General features: G+C 46.2%; 1 long non-coding RNA gene across 1 annotated transcript in view; it reads right to left on the bottom strand.

The window, feature by feature from the left end:
* LOC144824729 (uncharacterized) overlaps nt 1–18,766 on the bottom strand; it is a 196,376-nt gene extending 177,610 nt beyond the window's left edge. Inside the window, exon 1 of the long non-coding RNA XR_013609086.1 lies at nt 18,663–18,766. This is a non-coding gene — a long non-coding RNA (uncharacterized LOC144824729). The remainder of the gene's footprint in view (nt 1–18,662) is intronic.
* Nucleotides 18,767–19,239: the final 473 nt, after the last annotated feature.

Here is a 19,239-nt window from a genome sequence, read left to right on the forward strand (position 1 = left end):
CGGGCATGTAACAAACATGTGCATATCGTCCTCATTTGGGCTGGTACATTTAGGACATCTCACCAACCCACCGTTTTTGAATTTAGCCAGCTTCTTTGGAGACCAATACGCCCTGTGGAGAGTGAACAAGTGGTTCCTTCTTAAATTCGCAGGTTTTACCACCTTATAAAGAATCAACATAGTTACTTGCCAGTAGTCTTCTGTAGCGATCCTTGGCAAGCACTCTCCCCACAGGCGATCCGGCAATGTAAATGGTCCGTCCTCCATTTCAATGATTGCCCAGTACCAGCTCGCCACTTCTTTCTTTATCGGGACCTCTTCAGCCAGCTTCTCCTCGAACTCATTGTATACCCCTATTAGATTGTCTTTCCCCACCGCCCAGCTTTGTATCTGGAGGTATTTAAATTTCGAAAAGAGGTGCCCCCATTTTTGTTCGCAATATGACCACGGCAATAAACTCCGGTCCATAAAGAGATCCCCCCAGCACTGAGGACCCTCTATTCTTAACCCTCTTGCCAACGCATCCTCTGTCCAGCTTGGAGCACCTGGTGACTCCCAAATCGGTGCTCTTGCGCTAAAGTATGGTATTCTTGTGGCCCTCCTGATTCTGTACCAGAGCATTGCCAAATCCTTCAAAATTTTCAGTCTCACTTTTTTGAAGTATTTTGGGTCTGAAAATTTGTACATAAACCCATTTTGTTTAATGCTCTCGGCTCTTAGCATCACAGATAATAGTTCCCCGATCACCGAACTTCCTGGAGTTCCCAAAAGCATTCTGCAATTTTTGAGCCCAAAGGCCCAAGCATATATCTGGAAGTCCGGTGCAGCCAATCCCCCTTTCAGAAGTTTTCTCCTGATTTTCTTCCAGGACAAGCGTGATCCCTTGGCCGCCCAAATAAAAGACCCAATCTCACTCTGCAATCGTACAAAACCCTCTTTCTCAAACATAAGAGGTAACGTATCAAATAAGAAGGTTATCTTAGGCAGCGCCATCATTTTCACCAGATTGACCCGTCTGTAGAGCGTTAGAGGCAGGTGGGCCCAACCCCTCAAAGCCAGAGATATTTCCTTCCTAACTTTAGTAAAGTTGACCTTAGTTATATCTTTTATATCTTGAGTAATTTGGACACCCAAGTATCTTATTTCTTTTTTACAAACTATACCCTCCGCTACCAAATTCCACAACATAATTTCTGTTTTATCAGCATTTAGCTGATATCCCGAAACTTCGCCAAATTTCTTCGTTAAAAAGCCTATAGTGTCCAGTGTTTGATGTAAATTTGATGTTAAGATGACTATATCGTCTGCATATAGCCCGATCTTTTTAACCCAACCCTGACATTCAAAAGGGGGGATCCCACCTGCCTCTCTAATTTTACAAGCTAAGGGCTCGATATACAAATCAAACAAAAGGGGGGATAAGGGACAACCCTGCCTTGTGCCTCTCATTACTCTTATTGGCTTTGTTAGTACCCCATTAACTAAGACTCTCGATGTAGGTGACTGATATATTTGAGCCAAAGCCCCACCAAAATTGACCCCCAATCTTAAATGTACTATCAAAGCCTTCAAAAACTCCCAGTTCACACGGTCAAACGCCTTAGCGGCTTCGAGAGCAACAACCGCCAGAGGGAGGCTGTATGTACCTGCAAGGTCTATGCTCCCTATCAAGGAGAATATTAGCTCCCTTAAATACCTGCCCTTAATGAATCCTCTCTGGTCTTCATGGATAAGGTGGGGGGCTATCCTAGCAAGCCTATCTGCCATGATCTTAGTAAACAGCTTGTAATCATTATTCAAAAGTGATATAGGCCTGTATGAGTCCAGGTACTTTGGTGATTTTCCAGGTTTAAGAATAACCATAATGTTTGCCTCATTCCATGATGTGGGAAGGGTCGCCTTGCCTAAAAAAACCTCATTAAAAACATTACTTATTAAAGGCAGCAAACTCCCCCCCAAAACCTTATAAACCTCCACCGGTAGTCCATCCGGGCCTGGTGCTTTCCCTTTCTTGGCCTGCTTAACAACTTTCTCCACTTCCCCCTGGCCAATTTCTTGGTTCAACAGCTCTTGCATTTCTTCTGTCACTGGGGCAAAAGCTTTTGTCCATTTTTCTATTTCATACTTATCGGGAGAGAGATCTTCCCTACATACCTCCTCGAAGTGTCTATAAAAGTCTTCAACTATCTCTTTAGTCTCTGTCACTACACGGCCTGAGTCCCCTTCTTTTATTTCTTTAATCATGTTTCTTATCCGATCCCTCCTGGCTTTCCACGCAAGTAGTTTACTAGTGCCTTCTCCATACTCAAAGTGCATCAGATTAGAGGCCTCCCATCTTTCTTTCACCCTTTTGTTAACCACTGTGACTACCTCTTCTTTTAATTGCTCCAGTTCTTGCACAGTTTTTTCCTTTACCAGAGGGTCCCCAAAATTCACCATTACTGCCTCCTTCTGACGAATCTCCTTTTCTAAAACCTCTATTTTCTTAAAATAAGCTCTTCTTTTCTTTGCCCCCAAAGCTCCCAGTCTGCCCCGAAGAAAAGCTTTAGCCGCCTCCCAAACAATATCTATCCTTGCTGAACCCACATTTTGCTCCACAAATGCGTCAACTTCCTGCCTGAGGGTTTCCATAGCCTCATAGTCATACAAAACAGTACGATCCAGTCTCCAAACTGGAACTGATTCAATAGATTCTATTTTAAGCTCCAAAATGACTGCTGAATGATCTGATAGATGTACCCCCACATGCCTTATCTGATTCACTTTATCTGTAAGTCTTTGGTCTATTAAAAAGTAATCAATCAGAGACCTGTGGTTATACTTTTTATTATAGTACGTATAACCTAATGCCTGCCCTGCCCTTAGTCTCCACACGTCACTTAGACCGAACTGCTCTATCAGGCCCTTTATTCTGAATGACATTTTACTATTAACCAGGGCCCTGCTGTTAGCTGATCTATCAAGTTTTTTATCCAGCACCGTGTTAAAGTCACCAGCTAAAACAATGTACCCTGTCAGACCCATCATTTCTTTGATTAATTTATCTAGGGGGCCCACATCATCTTGGTTTGGACCGTAATACCCTATAATATTATACATAAGACCATTTATCCTCAAATTCACAATCAGCCACCTTCCTTTGAAATCGGCCACATTTCCCTCAACAAAACAATCTAACCCTTGCCTGACCAGGATAACAATGCCTTTAGTCACCGCCATTTGTGGAGTGTAAAATACATGTTTTAACCATCGCTGTGAGCCTAAATATTTCTTACATTCTGCTCCCGTTAAATGCGTTTCTTGCAGAATCATAATTTGAACCGAGAGATCTCTCAAATATTTCATAATCCTATCTCTTCTAGCTTTAACGCGAAGGCCAGTTACATTCCAGGACATCCAGGTTAATACCTTAACTTTACCCTCCACCATCCCACATCTTCTCACTACTTTTCAACACCCAGGTGAAAAAATGGCTTATGAGAACAAATTTTATCTTTTTTCCTGTCCCTTCCCCGTGGCCCTTCCTTCCTACCCTCATCTTTTTCCCCACCCCCCCCTCTCTTTCTCCCCCTCCCACCCTCCCTGGAAAACCCAACCATCTTCCTTAGACCCAACCTAAGACGCACCCTTGTCTGACTCCCCTTTCTGTATTGAATTTGTCAGTGACCTGACCATGGTTACCCCACCTAACCTGTGCATAGTTGTTTTTATGGAATTTAATTAAAAGAGTAAGGAGTTCTTGTGGCATACCTTGATCGTGAAGCACTCGCCACAGCCTTGAGCGTGGAACTAAATTGAATGCCGATTTCAAATCAACAAAGGCTGCGTAAAGAGTGCCTCCCCCAAGGATAACCCACTTCCAGTATATATTGGAAAATCTAAAAACTTGGTCCATGGTGCTGGTAAACGGGCGGAAGCCTGCCTGTAGTGCAGACATAACCCCCGAATCGTAAACCCAGTTCTGGATCCTCTGTAGTACAAGCCTTGACACCACCTTCTGAATGCATGCAATTAGGCTGATTGGCCTGTAATTTGCAGGGTCTGCACGATCCCCTTTTTTGAAGATTGGGATAATTTCAGCTCCCCTCCAGGCGTCGGGTACCGGGGAGCCCCTGGAAATTGCGTTCGCCAACAGCTCTATGTACGGCACCCATACCTCTCTACAATGGATAAAAAGATCTGCCGGAATCATATCCGGACCCGGGGCTCTTCCTCTCGGGATGGTATTTAGGGCGTGTTCAACTTCACTCCGACTAAACACTATCGGAGTGGTAACTACATGATTAGTAATGGGATCCAGATTATCCCCAATCATCCGGACACCCGGTTTGAAAATTGGGATTTAAAATGGGCAGTCCCAGAAGCCAAGGGAGTACACTACCCACGATCAAAAGTGAGAAGATGAGTGCGCAAGCGGGATACGCGATGGCGCCAGTGCAATTCCTGCCCAGACCAGGAGAACCACTAAGGAAGTGGGAGGACTGGAGAGAGTACATTGACAACTTCATAGGGGTTTTAGAAGACGAAAACGAGGAACAGTTCAACCCCAAGAGGAAAAAACGTATTCTGCTACTCAACCTAGGGCCGGAAGGACTCAGAATGTACAAAAGCCTGGTGCCTAAACAAAGAGGTAGCACGGACGACGATGTGTATGCCCACGCCATTGATGACCTAAACGAACACTACAGGCCGGCAGTGTGTGTATCTGTGGACCGGTTCAATTTCCAACAAAGGAAACAACGCCCAGGTGAAACAGTAGAGGAATACGTGGCGGCACTGAAGAAACTAGCGTCCACATGCAAATATGACACATGGGAAGAAGAAATCATCAAGGATCAGGTGGTAATGCACACCACGAGCACTGCGGTGCAGGACAAGCTGTGGGCCAGCGGGGACACCAGGCTGAAGGAAGTGATGGTGATAGTTAAGAGGGCAGAGTTGGCGCGCAGGTGTGCGGAAGCGACAAAAAAGGAGATGGCGCCCAGCACCATGGTAAACAAAGTTGACGAAGAAGGGCCCCGCAGAGACAACAAGCACAAAGGGTCGTCGATGAAAGGGCCCTACAAATGGCAAGGCAACCCGGGTTCTACAGGAAAACAGGCAGGGAGCAACAAGAAGTCTTGCTACAGATGCGGGAGCAGGTCCCGTGAGGCACACGACAGGAAGTGCCCTGCGTTCCGCGCCAAATGTATGTACTGCGGCATCGTGGGCCACTATGAGAAGGTATGTCGGAGGAAGTCTGCCAAAGGCATGGTAAAATACATTGGCCAAGAAAGCGAAGAACAAGATGAAGGCCCAGAGGAGGACGTTGTCACGGTACTGTGCATTTATGATCAAGTGTTGAGCGTGAATGGTGGAAGAACGACGAAACCTGTACTGGAAATGTCGATAGGGGGTGTACCGATAAGCATGGTGGCTGACACAGGCTCGCTATACACCATTGTCCGGAGAGCAGTGTGGAATGAGAGTTTCGCACCACATCTAGGCCCAGAACTGGAGAAACTGGACATCCGCCCAGTCACATATAATGGGGACCGCATACCCATGGCAGGATTCAGACCATTAAAGTTTGAGTTCAGAGGCCGTTCCGCTTTCTGCAAGCTCTACATATCGGAGAGAGGACCCTCGGTGCTAGGATGGCTGGACCAAGGCGACCTAGGCATCAAGTTGGATCCAGGGGGAAAAGAACAGATACTACTTACCGAACTGGAAAACTGGCCAGATCTTGACAAATGGAAGAGTGAGTACCCCAAAGTATTCGGAGGCACGGTAGGAAGGATGGAGAAATTCTCACACAAGATAATCCTGAAGGAGGAAGCTGTACCAGTCGCCCACAAAGTGAGAAATCTGCCCTTGGCAGTGAGAGATGCCGTACAGGAAGAGCTACAGGACTTAGAAAAAAAAGGGATCATTGAACCTATCACGTGTGCGGAGTGGCTGGCACCATTGGTGGTAGTTATGAAACCAAGTGGGAAGGTCAGGCTGTGTGTTGACCTGCGCAAATTGAACAAGAACATTGTGGTGGAGTAGTTCCCCTTGCCTAGAATCGAGGAAATGCTGGCTAGGACCAGGGGAATCAAGTGGTACTCCACTATAGACTTGACCTCAACCTACCATCAGATTGCACTACACCCAGAGAGCCGCAAATTAACATCGTTCATCACCCCATTCGGGTGCTATCAGTTCCGCCGTATGCCGTTCGGGCTAGCCTCAGCGGCTGCGGTGTTCCAGAAACTGATGCACCAACTGTTTAAAGACATGGAGGGTGTCCAGTATTTTCAGGACGGCATCCTGGTAATGGGGCGAGACAAACCTGACCATGATGTGAAACTCAGCAAGGTACTGAGGATCCTAGAGGGTAAGGGCCTCACGGCAGAATGGACCAAATGCCGGATAGGAATGGAGTCGGTGACCTACTTAGGGCACGAAATAGGGGTGCGAGGAGTGACCCCGAAAGCAGAGAATGTGAAGGCTATTTGTGAAGTGCCACCGCCCACCAACAAAGAGGAGGTCAGATCATTTTTGGGCATGGCGGAGTATTACAGCAAGTTCGTGCAGCACTTCGCCACCAAGACACATCACATGAGGCAGCTGACGAGAGACAGTACGGAGTTCCGCTGGACGGAGGAAGCGCAAAGTGAATTTGAAGTCATCAAAAGGGAGGTGGTAGGAGCAGTACCACTCCAAGGATATGACCCCCAGGGAAAGACAGTACTTACCACCGATGCCAGTGACAAGGGGCTGGGTGCTGTCTTGATGCAAGACCGAGGTCAAGGCAGGATGGAGACACTTAGCTTTGCATCCCTCACACTGAGCGAAACGGAAAAGAAATACAGCGTGATTGAAAAAGAAATGCTGGCAGTCGTGTGGGCAATGACCAGATTCAGGCAATTCCTGTCGGGCACACGGTTCCAATTGAAAACTGATCATAAGCCCTTACTGAAAGTACTAACGTCCAGCGGCCACGCTAGTGCAACGCCCAGGATCTCAAAAATGACCCTAAAACTGCTAGAATTCAGATATGATGTAGAATTCATCCCAGGCAGCAGGAACAGAGTGGCGGACTATCTGAGTAGGGCAGCGGCCATGGAGCGGAATGAGGAAGACCAAACAGGAATGGAAGAATTAGTGGCACTCACGGAGGACCAAGAAAGAGTAATAGGAATTCAAGAGTGGAAACAAGCGTATGATGAAGACCAGACCATAGAGAAAGTGAAGTCATACATCATAAAGGGATGGCCAGACAAGAGGCAGACCAGTGAGGACCTCAAACCATACTACGAGATCAGGGAGGAGTTGTCGATGGATGACCAAGGAGTGTTCGTGTACAGGGGGGAGAAGGTAATCCCCCCGGCAGACATCATCCCCAAGTTATTAAACATGCTCCACGAAGGACATTTGAGGATAGGAAAAATGAAGCTGAGGACCAAGCAAAACTACTGGTGGCCAGGAATGGACGTAAGGGCCGAGAGACATGTCAGGGACTGCTCACAGTGCCAAGGGGCAGATAAAACACTCAAACCACTACGCCCGGCTATAGGAAAATTCGACCCTCCGCAGAATCCGTGGGAGGAGTTGTCAGTGGATATCCTAGGCCCGATCCTGGACGTACACGGAGTCCACAAATATGTGTGCGTCCTCATGGATAGGTATTCGAAATGGCCAGAGTTGAAAGTAGGCGAAGCGATGGGTACAGACACCATCATAAAGTTTCTGTCTGACACCTTTGTGAGGGAAGGTATCCCAAAGGCCATCCTGAGTGACAATGGCCCCCAATTCAGATCAGAAAAATGGAGCAACTTCATGCAGAGGAATGGTATCCTAGCCAAACACACGTCCATCTACCATCCTGCAGGAAATGGACTAGTAGAGCGATTTAACAGAGTGGTGATGGGAACGGTCCAGGCAGCTATCTCCAACAACAAAGACTGGGAAAGGGAGATGTGGCACATGGTATGGGCGTACAGAATCACCCCCACAAGGACTGGATACAGCCGTTCCAAATATTGAGGGGTCGAGAACCATTCACTCGGGACAACCACGTATGGAAGGAAAAAACCATAATGAGCGAGTGGTCCCCAGCAGTGGTGCACGCAAATTTGGAAAAGGCACAAGCCATCTACTCGAGACACTACAACAACCGAAAAAATGTGAAAGAGACAGGTCTGGAAAAAGGCGAATGGGTGCGAGTAAAGTTGGCCACGCTACAAAGAAAGGGAGACAGCAAGTACAGTAAGCCTATGCAGGTCAAGGAAGTGTTAGGCAGAGCGGCTCTGCTAAGCGACGGAAACGTGTGGTCCCAGGATCGCATGGCAAGATGCAACAGAGTTCTACGATGGGACCAAGGTGGAGCAGACCTAGAAGACATGGAGGAAGGAAACACGGAGCAGGAGCAAGCAGAAGCGGAACTGGACGAGAGAAGAGGAGAACAGCAGGAGGAGAGAGCGGACGACAGCATCCAGGGGGCTGAGAGGGAAAGAGACATGAAGAGACGAGATGGAAGCGCGGCCACGCGCGGCAATGGAGGAGCGGGCATAGAGACTCAGGAAAAGGAGACTCTGTCCACTCCGGTGAGGCTGACCCGAAGGGGAAGAGCGGTGGTGAAACCGGCAAGATTTCGAGACTTTGACATGGACAGCGGACTGTGAGTTAACAGTTTCATTGTTTGGAAAAAAGGGGAGATATGTGGTGTTGCGCTCTAGTCGTCGCACGTCACGTTACGACGTGACGTGCTGGCGCCCATATTGAGGCTGCGCGCGCATCGCGCACGAGAAGCGCGAAAGCCGAGAGAAACGGCAGATCGGCTCGGCGCTCTTTAGGTAGGGAAAAGTGAATAAATAAACAGTTAGACAGCAACAACGTGTGGAGTCTTTATTGGGAGTAACTTCCACACTACAATAAGTACAGAGTTGCAGTGGTAAATGTTTATAATAATGCCCAACTGGATCAGATATGGGGAATTCTGGAAAAACTAAATAATGTATTGAAAAGGGTCCAAAGTGAAGGGAAAGGGGATGTGTTTATTATTAGGGGGAGATTTTAACATAGCATTGTGCCCAAATAATGGCAAGGGTATATGTGGCATTATGAATGAGGCGGGGAAAAGTGAAACCCCTTTCCCACATTTACAGTACAGGAATGTTCTAAATGAAATGGTGAGCGGTCATGATCTGGGTTTTGTACATGAGTTAAGCACCAACCCTGTTCCTTTTGAAAGTACTTTCAATGGAAGAGGATGCTCTACCACAAAAGATTATATCTTAATTTCAAATAGTTATGCATCGAGGGTGAAGTCATTTGAAACTCATGAAATCATTCTGAGCGATCACTTTCCTCAGAGAATATCCCTGACACAACTAACACAACAAACAAACCATGAACACAAACGTATTCACGGCCTGCAAAATCTGGAAATGAACAGAGTTAATGGTAATGCCTTGAAATGGTTGATGGTGGACCCTCTAGCAACCACGAAGAGAATTGTGGCTAGTAGCAATTCGACAATGGTGGCCATCCTAGATGAAAATGCTACACATGAAATGGTTTTAATTGCCTTTCAGCACATCACAGGGGCCATTAAAGAGGCTCTCTGGGTACAAAATACAAAAACATCTAGAAGGACTAAAGGATGATTTGATACAAAGTGTACGAAGGCTTATGTAACCTTAAAAGAATTGGCCCATAGCACCCTCAGAAACCCAATAAAACTAGGAGAGGCAAGGAGGGACTATAAAAATGCAATGAAAGCACATAAAGAGGAACTAAGAGAAGAACTCTGGCAAACCCTGCAGGAAACAACTATGTCCAAGGATGGGGTGGGTTTTTGGAGGGCTGTGAGGCTTCCCTTCCTGGAGTTGGGGGATGCTCCTTCCATTGAAATTACGTTAGCAGAAGTGCAATGGATGGAGCATTTCTCAAATTTTTTTTCAAATGTGGACTGGACTAATGCTGTGGAAACTTACCTGGTGGATGGCGATGAAATTACATTGCTATGTCCAACAAAATCAACCGATCTCCAGGTCACTCTGGATGAGGTAAATAGGGCGATCATGGCCAGTAAGGGAGGGAAAGCTCCTGGACCAGATGGGATCCCCGTCGACCTATTCAACAAACATTGACATAGCCAATAGGTCTCGCCTTTGGGACCTTATAAGTGTTTAATTATCCAGCACAATATCCTTGGTGCAACAACATCAACTGTTGCATGGCTAAACACTTATAAGGTCCCAAAGGCGAGACCTATTGGCTATGTCAATGCTTGTTTTTATTTGCTTTGAGTCTCGCCATAGTAAAGTCCCAACCACAAAATGAAATCAACACAAATACGAAGTACAGAAACCTGGGGGCAGGAGTAGTTCCCAGAGAGGAGCTCGCCATGCGCACTCCAGCGGCCCGGAGGCTCGGAAGTACCGGCGTCGTTCAAGCGCTACCACAGCCTCACCGCTGCACAGGCAACGTCGTTAGTTTATACAAAATAGCCACGTGAATGTCCCAATATGTGGTGTCGTACAGCTGCTCGTCTGCACTCACTGCAAGTACTTTCAGTTTCCATTCTCTGATGTAGGAGCAGAACGAAGCCAACAGGAAAGAGCCGCTTATTTCTACTTTTACAAGGTCGGCAGCCTTGGTGGCGCAATCACGTACTTTTCAGAGACTGGCGACGACGATGACGAGGAGCGGCGATGGACTGCTGCATGGGTCTGTTTGCACAATGTGGGAGGTGCCGCATGTGGTCTTGTGGTCTGGTGCTACACTGGAGCTGAATCAGGGGAAGTGTTCTTTATCCCCACCCGCAAACCTGTGTTAACCCTTTGCTCCTCAGTTCCCTTTTCTGTCAGGACTGAAGTGCTAATAAGGCGATTAATTCCAGCCAACAGACTTTGGGGCTGATTTAAAATAAAACAAGCAGAGTACGGCGAGCTGTACAGAACAAAAGAAATACGCGTCTGCCATTGTGAAAGTGAAAGCTGGGGATGGCATTTGTTAAGCTGGGGGAGGGAAGAGAGGAGGGGGCCAGCGCCTGTTTCCCTTGTGGGAGCAAGCAGGAACCATCTGTTAATTACAAACAAATGGTTTGAAAGCTCGCTCCGGCAAGGGAATTGCCAAACGTGCACGCGTTGCCATTGAAAGCAATGCATTGCAGTGCACGTTTTAGCCTGAAAAACTGAATCGATTTCTAAAGGTATTTTCCTATGCAGGGCATGTGCGCCGCATAGGCGAGGCCTAAAAATAATATAGCATTGCACAAGTAATCACAGCTAGTTGTTCCTCCAAGCTCATAGAGTCGTGGCCGGAATCTATTTTCGTTCCCATTTTTAAAAAAGCCAATAGACAGGATCCCACCTGCTATCGACCTATATCCTTGTTAGATTCTTCTGCAAAAATTGTGGGACGTATTGTATTAGAGAGACTACAAGATTGGGCAGAGGAGAATAAGATACTCTCAGACCTGCATTTTGGATTTCGCAAGGGATTGGGAACTACTGAACAAAGCCTAAATCTGTACATTTTTATTGGTAAATGTACTCTTTTAAAAAAAGGAAGACTGTTTTTAGCATTTGTTGACCTTACCGCAGCCTTCGACTGTGTAAGACACAATAGGCTTCGGAGAGTGCTCCAGGATTTAGGGGTAGACCACACCATAATATGTTTTCAAAAACACCTTTATCAGAATGCCAAGGCCAGAGTACGTTACTGCCACTACGGAGAGTGTACATTCCCATTCCAAATCAAGAGAGGGGTTAGGCAAGGATGCATGTTGGCTCCCTTCCTTTTTAATCTTTGTATTAATGGGCTAGGTCAAGCTTTGACAAATGCAGGCAAAGATTTCCCCATGATAAAAGGACGGGCCATACCGGCATTATTGTATGCGCATGATGCCGTCCTGATGTGTCGCACCCAAGTGGGGTTGCAAAGACTATTGGATAGCTTTGCAGCCTTTATGCATGATCTAGGTTTAAGGGTGAACACAACAAAAACCTTTGCTATGAGGTGGGGCTCAGGCAGCAACAAATGCAGATATATGTTTATTGCTGAACAAAAAAAGAGATTTTACTAATAGTTTTAGTTATTTGGGAATTTTATTTGACCAGAAAGCCAGATTGGTGCAGGCGGTGCATTCAAGAGAACTTGCTTTTATGAAAACTAACGCAGCCCTAGTCAACTTCTCAAAAAAATTAGGTAGGAGGCCACCGCTAGCTTATTACAAATCTATAGGGCTGAGTGTCTCTACGGCTATATATGGCTCTGGAGTTTGGGGACATTGTAATGTTCAATCTTTACAAATTGTTGAAAATCTGTTTTTAAGATATATTTGGCATTCCCGGGTAGTGTATTGTCATACTTTTGCCATTCGGACTTAGGGGTTCCATTCATAACAGATCTAATTAAAATGGAATGAAATTATGCTCTGGTATAGGATATGGATAAGTGCGGAAACTAATTTAAAACCTGGAGACATTAACTGCTGTTTTAAGTACGAACAGTGTTTTAAAAATGAGCTGGTTATAATATGTTTGGGACTTTTTGTATGACTTAGCCCAGTCAGAGTTTTATAATGAACCAAGCACTATGAGTACCATTTCAAGAAAAGAGCTGAAAGCCAAAGCTATGTCTTTACTTGAATCGCTCAGACTAGAAATGTCCAAACCCACAGTACTGCATCATCAACTGAGATTAACAACCTATAGTATCCAACCATACCGTATTTTAGAGAGGTACCTATGACAGACTACTGTTGACAAGATTCAGATTGGGTACAGTACACAGAATAATCAGTTTCCCAAACACGAATGATTGGGCTAGGGTGATGCAATTATGCCCCTGTGAAGATAGATCACTCCATTAAGTTCTTTTCTGCAAATTTTACAATACACAAAAGAAGAAATGGATATTACCTGTTTTGAAGAAGCTTGGTTTCAGAAGCTGTCGACCTGCGTTTTTAGCACTGCACTTTTTAGAAAATGAGTTTACGATATGGATTTTATCAGTGTTTCTGAAAAGTATGGTAAAATGGAGAAATTCGAAAATATTATGATAAACACATTGTTTGAGAATCCTGCTTTTAAAATGCTATATTTTTATGTGCTTTTATGATTTTTTAAACTGGAAATCGAATAAAGCTTCTTACTATTACTACCACTACACATAACGCAACAGCGTACGCAACAGCGCACGCTCCTCCTAAGGGACTGAGACCTGCAACCAGAGGAGCCTGGGACTGGTTGCCCGGTACAACAGGTTCACCTACATCACCCCTCATGTGATCTGTGTGCTTACGGACCTCTACTATTACCCACTCAGCTGTCTTTTGCTGGAGTGCCTGCCTGCTCCGATCATCCCTGCCTCCGCCTCTGAGACCCAACTACCCATAGAGTACTCCCCTGATGAGGACACCACCTACACCAGTTGTGCCCACTTTTATCATCATCGGTGGTCATTTTGCATACCACTTCCAAAGCCAACATGTTTATTTGCCAAAGAAATGTAGGCAAATTCTTCAGGGTCAAACCACTTCGCCAAAGCACCCGTATTGGACACGCCATAATGGAAGACCTCAGATAGCCAATGTCTTTCGTACTAGCTCTCGCTGTTGAGGTCAACCAGGAAACTCCATTAGTGATTCTTCCTTATGGATTGACCATACGTGTATTGTGTCAATCGCCCAGGGCCTCACGAAGCACGTAGCTGACTGCGCGCTCCGTGAGGCTTCGGGCGATTGAAGTGGTATGCATGAATTGCAAACTATCCATTTTAATTTGATAAAAAACACTCAGTAAATAATAAAGAGATTGCTTTGGGAGTGTTTTTTTCAATTTTAATCACATCTGGTTACATTGTGTGATGTGACCTGTGTCACTTCACTGCACCTGATTCTAATCTTTCTTTTTCTTGGACACTTTCTCCTTTACTTTCTTGACAAAATGACCACCGATGATAATAAAAGTGGGCACAACTGGTGAGTACCAACCAGTGACCCCATGGTGGTGCGCATGTGTGGGGTCATTTTGTCTTTTCACGTTTTTTTTATATACACAATTGTCTATACATTTTGTGATCTTGGGTTTCCACTAGGTAAAGTTTTAAGACCTTAGTTTTTGACCTATGGAGGACTGTCTACTGCAAAAATTTGGATTTGTAAGAAAGGCGGATAAACGTGTTGTGACTACCTCATAATAGGAAGAAAAGAGGAGTATATGGAATTTGGTAAAGGACAGTATTTCGCACATGTTTAATAAAGTTTTTGAATTTGAAAAAGGTGCCTTAGAAACCAGGTTTTGTCATTTTAAGGATTTGTGAGTGGAGGGCGACCTGCTCTTCTTTTTCCCTCTGTTGCTCCTATATGAATATATAAACCAACGTGGAAGCCTGCAGGACAGCTCCTCTTCACAGAAGCTTTGAAGCAGGGCTGCATCACCTCTGGCGCCCATTATACCGACCATCTGGTGCACAGCTCATATCACCCAACCATGGCTGCCTCTCCAGATACCACTATAAAGCGGACACTTCACGAAATCTTAGCCATGGGCCGATGGCTAGAGGGCATATAGACATGAATTTCCACCCTTACTTCAGAGACAAAGTCCGTCCGCACAGACATTGCAGGTTTCCAGAACCGCATGGACGGCCTGGCTCAATGTGTTTCAACGATGGAGGCCCATCCTTATACTATCCCGTACCGAGACCAGGAACTCCTTTACCTACGCAGTAAGGTCACAGGCCTGGAAGATAGAAGCTGCGGAGATAATGCCCGCTTTTTTGGATTCCCAGAGGGAGTGGAGGGCTCTGATGCCAGAGCTTTCCTGCATCCACCCTTCCAAAACCCACAGACTTAATCTTTGACCCACCACTGAAGATGCAGCAGGCCCATCGTATTAGCCAAGCTCATGGAGGGGCCCCTCTGCACCCACAACTGCTCATAGCTTGCTTCCTGAGCCATGACTAGGCTTGTCAACTCATCACAGTGGCCCGCGCCCATAGACACAACACGTTTGAGGGTCAAGAGATCCGGATAGCAGCAGACTTTTCCAGGGAAACCAATGAGTGTTGCAAAGCTTTCCTCCCCATTAGACCCCTGGTAAGGCAACTAAATATTAAAGATGTACTCTTTTACCCTGCATGCCTCCGGATCACTAGAAATGGAGTATCCAAGGAATTCTATGATCCAGAGGACCTCTGCCTCTTCCTGGAAAGCCTTACCCCTCAGAACATGCACCAAGCTGCATCTGACCTGTGAAACAATTTTACCCAATCACCGACGGCCCCCTCATCAGCCTCCACCGGAAACCGGCCTAACTCCAGAGGCTCCTGATTCAGGGATAGCGATACAGACATGGGTGCTCGCTCCTTGGGAGACAGGACACAAGCCCTTCAAGCAGTGGCCGCTCTCATGCAAGACCATGACAGGGGCAAATCACGGTCCTCCCTGAAACCAGTACCTGCAGAGGCGAGCGCCTCCTGAAATGTGCTGATGTTGATCCAGGACCACTCTGCCCAACAAAGGGAAAGAGGCTCGCTGCCCGACCACCCGATGACCACAACCAGCGGTAGGATGAGTACCAGATCCTATGTGATGTTATACAATGTTCTCCTTTTTTAGGTCGAGCCTAAAGCGGCAGCGCGCATGCGCTGCTCGCTTTGCGAGGCATGCAGTAATGGAGTATGGAGTGGAAGCTCCGCCCACTTCCCCACCTATCTTTTTCATTGGCTTGTACCTTTGTCCTTTCTCAATGCTGGCTTCCGATTTGTTTATAGGCTGTTAGTCCCTCCTTATGACAGCCATGTCGTAATTTGTATCATTCCATTGCTACTAGCCCCTTTACTTTGAGTGTTGCATGGTATGTGTTATTTAGATTGTGAGCACTATTTTTTTCCCATGCCTTCTCGCCCCCCCACCCGCCCGCACTCCTGTTGTTCATGCCTACTCGCCCTCCTGCCCCCCGCCCGCCCACACTCCTGTTTGCAATGCAATAGGTCTTGCATAAATGCGCGTCCTATTGCATTGCAAATGCTTGTTTAAGCGAGGCAGGAATAGGACGAAGGAATAGTTACTCAGAGCAAATCTGGTATGGGTGCGAAGGAACAGCTGCTAGGGATTTTGCGACATTGAGTTTTTAATAGTTTTCCGCTGAGTTACAAGCAGCAAAACATTTCAAGCACTGGCAAAAGAAGCATAGGAGACCATGCATCTTCAATAACTTCATATGGGTTCTTTTCATGTTTTTGTTTGTTTAACAGTGTGTTCAAAAGGATGACGAGTTTTACATGGGCAGAGCAGAGGTCACTACATCGCCCGGCATCGCACAGTCTCAACTTGAAATCACAGGCTAGCCGACCCATTTACAACTCAAGAGAGGTGTTAGGTTATAACCAAAGCCGAGAAGACAGGGGCTGGGCTATAGGGCCTGGTGCTCTTCAGGATACAGGAATGTGCGTGTTCCACAGCGTGAATGACTGGTAACTCACAGGCACACTTAGCTATTGTTTAAAGAGTTTAAGAAACTTGGTAAGAGTACTGTGACTTTAGTGCAGCCTCTGACTTGAGTTGAATACATTAACCCTGCAATGCTCACTTCTTTGTTGTCCCTGATGTGTTTGTTTTTAGGTAAGCCTTTGGGGTGGCCTTGACAAATATTTGTCACTGGAGAGTTTTGTTACAGAAGTCAATGGATTTGCAATGGAAACGCTGTGCTTTCCAGGAGGAATGCAGGGCTGATGGCCGAGGCAAGGGTCCTTCTGAACTTCGGAGGGACGTCCTGGCAGAACGCGCTCTGGGTCAGAGGGGCAGCACGGCTCCGCGAGAGTCACAGATATACTACGTGCTCTTGAAAACAGCCCTCGTCAGAAATCCCGTCCTGCTCTGAAGGGATAACCGGCGCTGTGCCCAGGACTCCTCGCCCTCCGAGGGCCCTCCAGCTGATAGCAGAGCCCTGATCCCGTGTTGCGCTCTCCTCTATGCCACCCATCTGCTTTCCCTTGTCACATCCCTGGGCTCCTGGGAGACACTGGGCCCGAGCAGTGAAAGCGTCAGTCCGCGGGAATGCACAAAGTGGACATCTGATTCCACAGATCATCCTGCTCGGGAGTCACAGTGTTCACATCTTGGGTAGATGTGGACACATGCACGCCGTGCACCTTGGGGCCACCTAAAACCTCCACCGCATCAAGAGACTCCAGCGTCACTTAGGAGAGCTTTACAAGTGGCCACACGAACACTGAGGCAATCTGCTCCGAGGTAAGGACACAGATCTCAGATTTTGTTTTATATATCGCTTGCTGCCAGAGTCATGGTGGTTCACAGCTAGGCGCCACGTTGTTACACATAACAGGTGTTACTATCTCCTACCCCAGTCGCAACAATTTAATGATGGCATGAAAAGTTGTGCTGGGTTCAGTGCACGGATTGCAAAAAAATAAAAAAAATTCCCAGGAACCCATGCTTTGGAGAACAATGTGTGGTATATGAAAAGTGGTGGAGTCAAGAGCGGCGGAGTCTCACAAAGTCTAATAGTAAACATATACATTTATTTAACAAAAAATTCTGCTGCACAGAAAATGGGATCAAAGACAAATGTGGCTGTAAACCTGTTCTGACTTAATTGGTCACAAAGATGCTGCGTTTTGAAATCTTTCACAGGGTTAAGGCACCTGCTGCAGAGATCTTTGTGTGCCCAGCAATCATCCAAGGATTATAATAATGGTGGGATAATTCTGGTAGTTAAGGCAGTTCCGCAAGAGTTCTTTGTTCTGTCTAGTTTTATCTCCAAATGTAGCATAGAGGGTTAACGTGCTTGCTGCAAAACACATCTTGTAATATGCCAGGGAATACATTTGTGCCCTATGTGGCTAGGAAAGCGCCCTACATATAAACAACATGAAGAATGCCCTTATTGAGGGTGATATGGATATCGGATTGGACATTGTTCGATCCCTGTGTTGCTTTATGCAGACAATGCCATCTTTACTTTCAGAACAGCGTTGGAGGTGGATCGTCTGCTTAACTCTTTTGTGCACTTTAAGGATAGCCTTGATCTAAGTACTAACTTTACCAAATCACGTTATAGTGATCAGTCCCTGGCCCACTAAGTTTAGAACTTTCGAGATTAAAGGCAGTATTGTTAGCCATACCACTACGTTTCTTTATCTATGTGTTTTGTTTGATTCGTCTATGACCTGGCACTCTTCGGTATCTTCCAGGTGCCATATGCTGACTAGGAGCATTGCCTCTGTTATTGATTTTTCAACTAGGTTGGGGCACAAATCCATCAAGGTTATGTTTCATATTTATAAAGCAAAGTGTTTTCCTGTTGCTGCCTTGAGTAGCGGTACTTTGGACTTTGCTAACCTGTCAGCATTAAACATAATATAGAATACATTTTTAAGAAGGCTTTTATGCCTGCCTCAAAGTTCCTCTTCTTATATCTTTCCTGAGGAAATTGGACAAGGGTTTTTGGGCAACATTCTGCAGGTGTGGCCCTTACTTCTTTGGTTATTCGTCTTGCAATGACCTGCATATTTTTTCCCCTGAGGCGGAAGCCAAGGGATCTTTGCTCTAATCTTTGCCTTACCTGCAATTGTGATTGTGTGCTCGTTATTGATTAAAAATAACGTTTTTTAAGACCTGTATATATTTTAGCTTGTAGTTTTAAAATTATTGTCCCTACCTCGGCGCGAGATTCGCGTCGCTCCGAGGCTGCTCACCGACCTGTCCATCTACAGCGCTGCTGTTACTAGGCGCTTTCACCTCACCCAACCCTCCTCAGCCGCCATCTTGCTGAGGGTAAGGCTGGCGGTGTAGTTGTTCGAGCCCTCCCGGGATATTTAAGGGTTGGTCTTCAGTTCATCGCGCAATTTGCATATTTTCTCCCCTGAGGCGGAAGCCGGGGGATCTTTGCTCTAATCTTTGCTTTACCTGCAATTGTGATTGTGTGCTCGTTATTGATTAAAAATAACATTTTTTAAGACCTGTATATATTTTAGCTTGTAGTTTTAAAATTATTGTCCCTACCTCAGCGCGAGATTCGCGTCGCTCCGAGGCTGCTCACCGACCTGTCCATCTACAGCAATGCTGTTACTAGGCGCTTTCACCTCACCCGACCCTCCTCAGCCCCCATCTTGCTGAGGGTAAGGCTGGCGGTGTAGTTGTTCGAGCCCTCCCGCCCTCCCGGGATATTTAAGGGTTGGTCTTCAGTTCATCGCGCAATTTGCATATTTTCTCCCCTGAGGTGGAAGCCGGGGGAT

This window comes from Lissotriton helveticus, chromosome 3_1 (assembly GCF_964261635.1).
Source record: "Lissotriton helveticus chromosome 3_1, aLisHel1.1, whole genome shotgun sequence".
In the NCBI taxonomy this organism is placed as follows: Eukaryota; Metazoa; Chordata; class Amphibia; order Caudata; family Salamandridae; genus Lissotriton; species Lissotriton helveticus.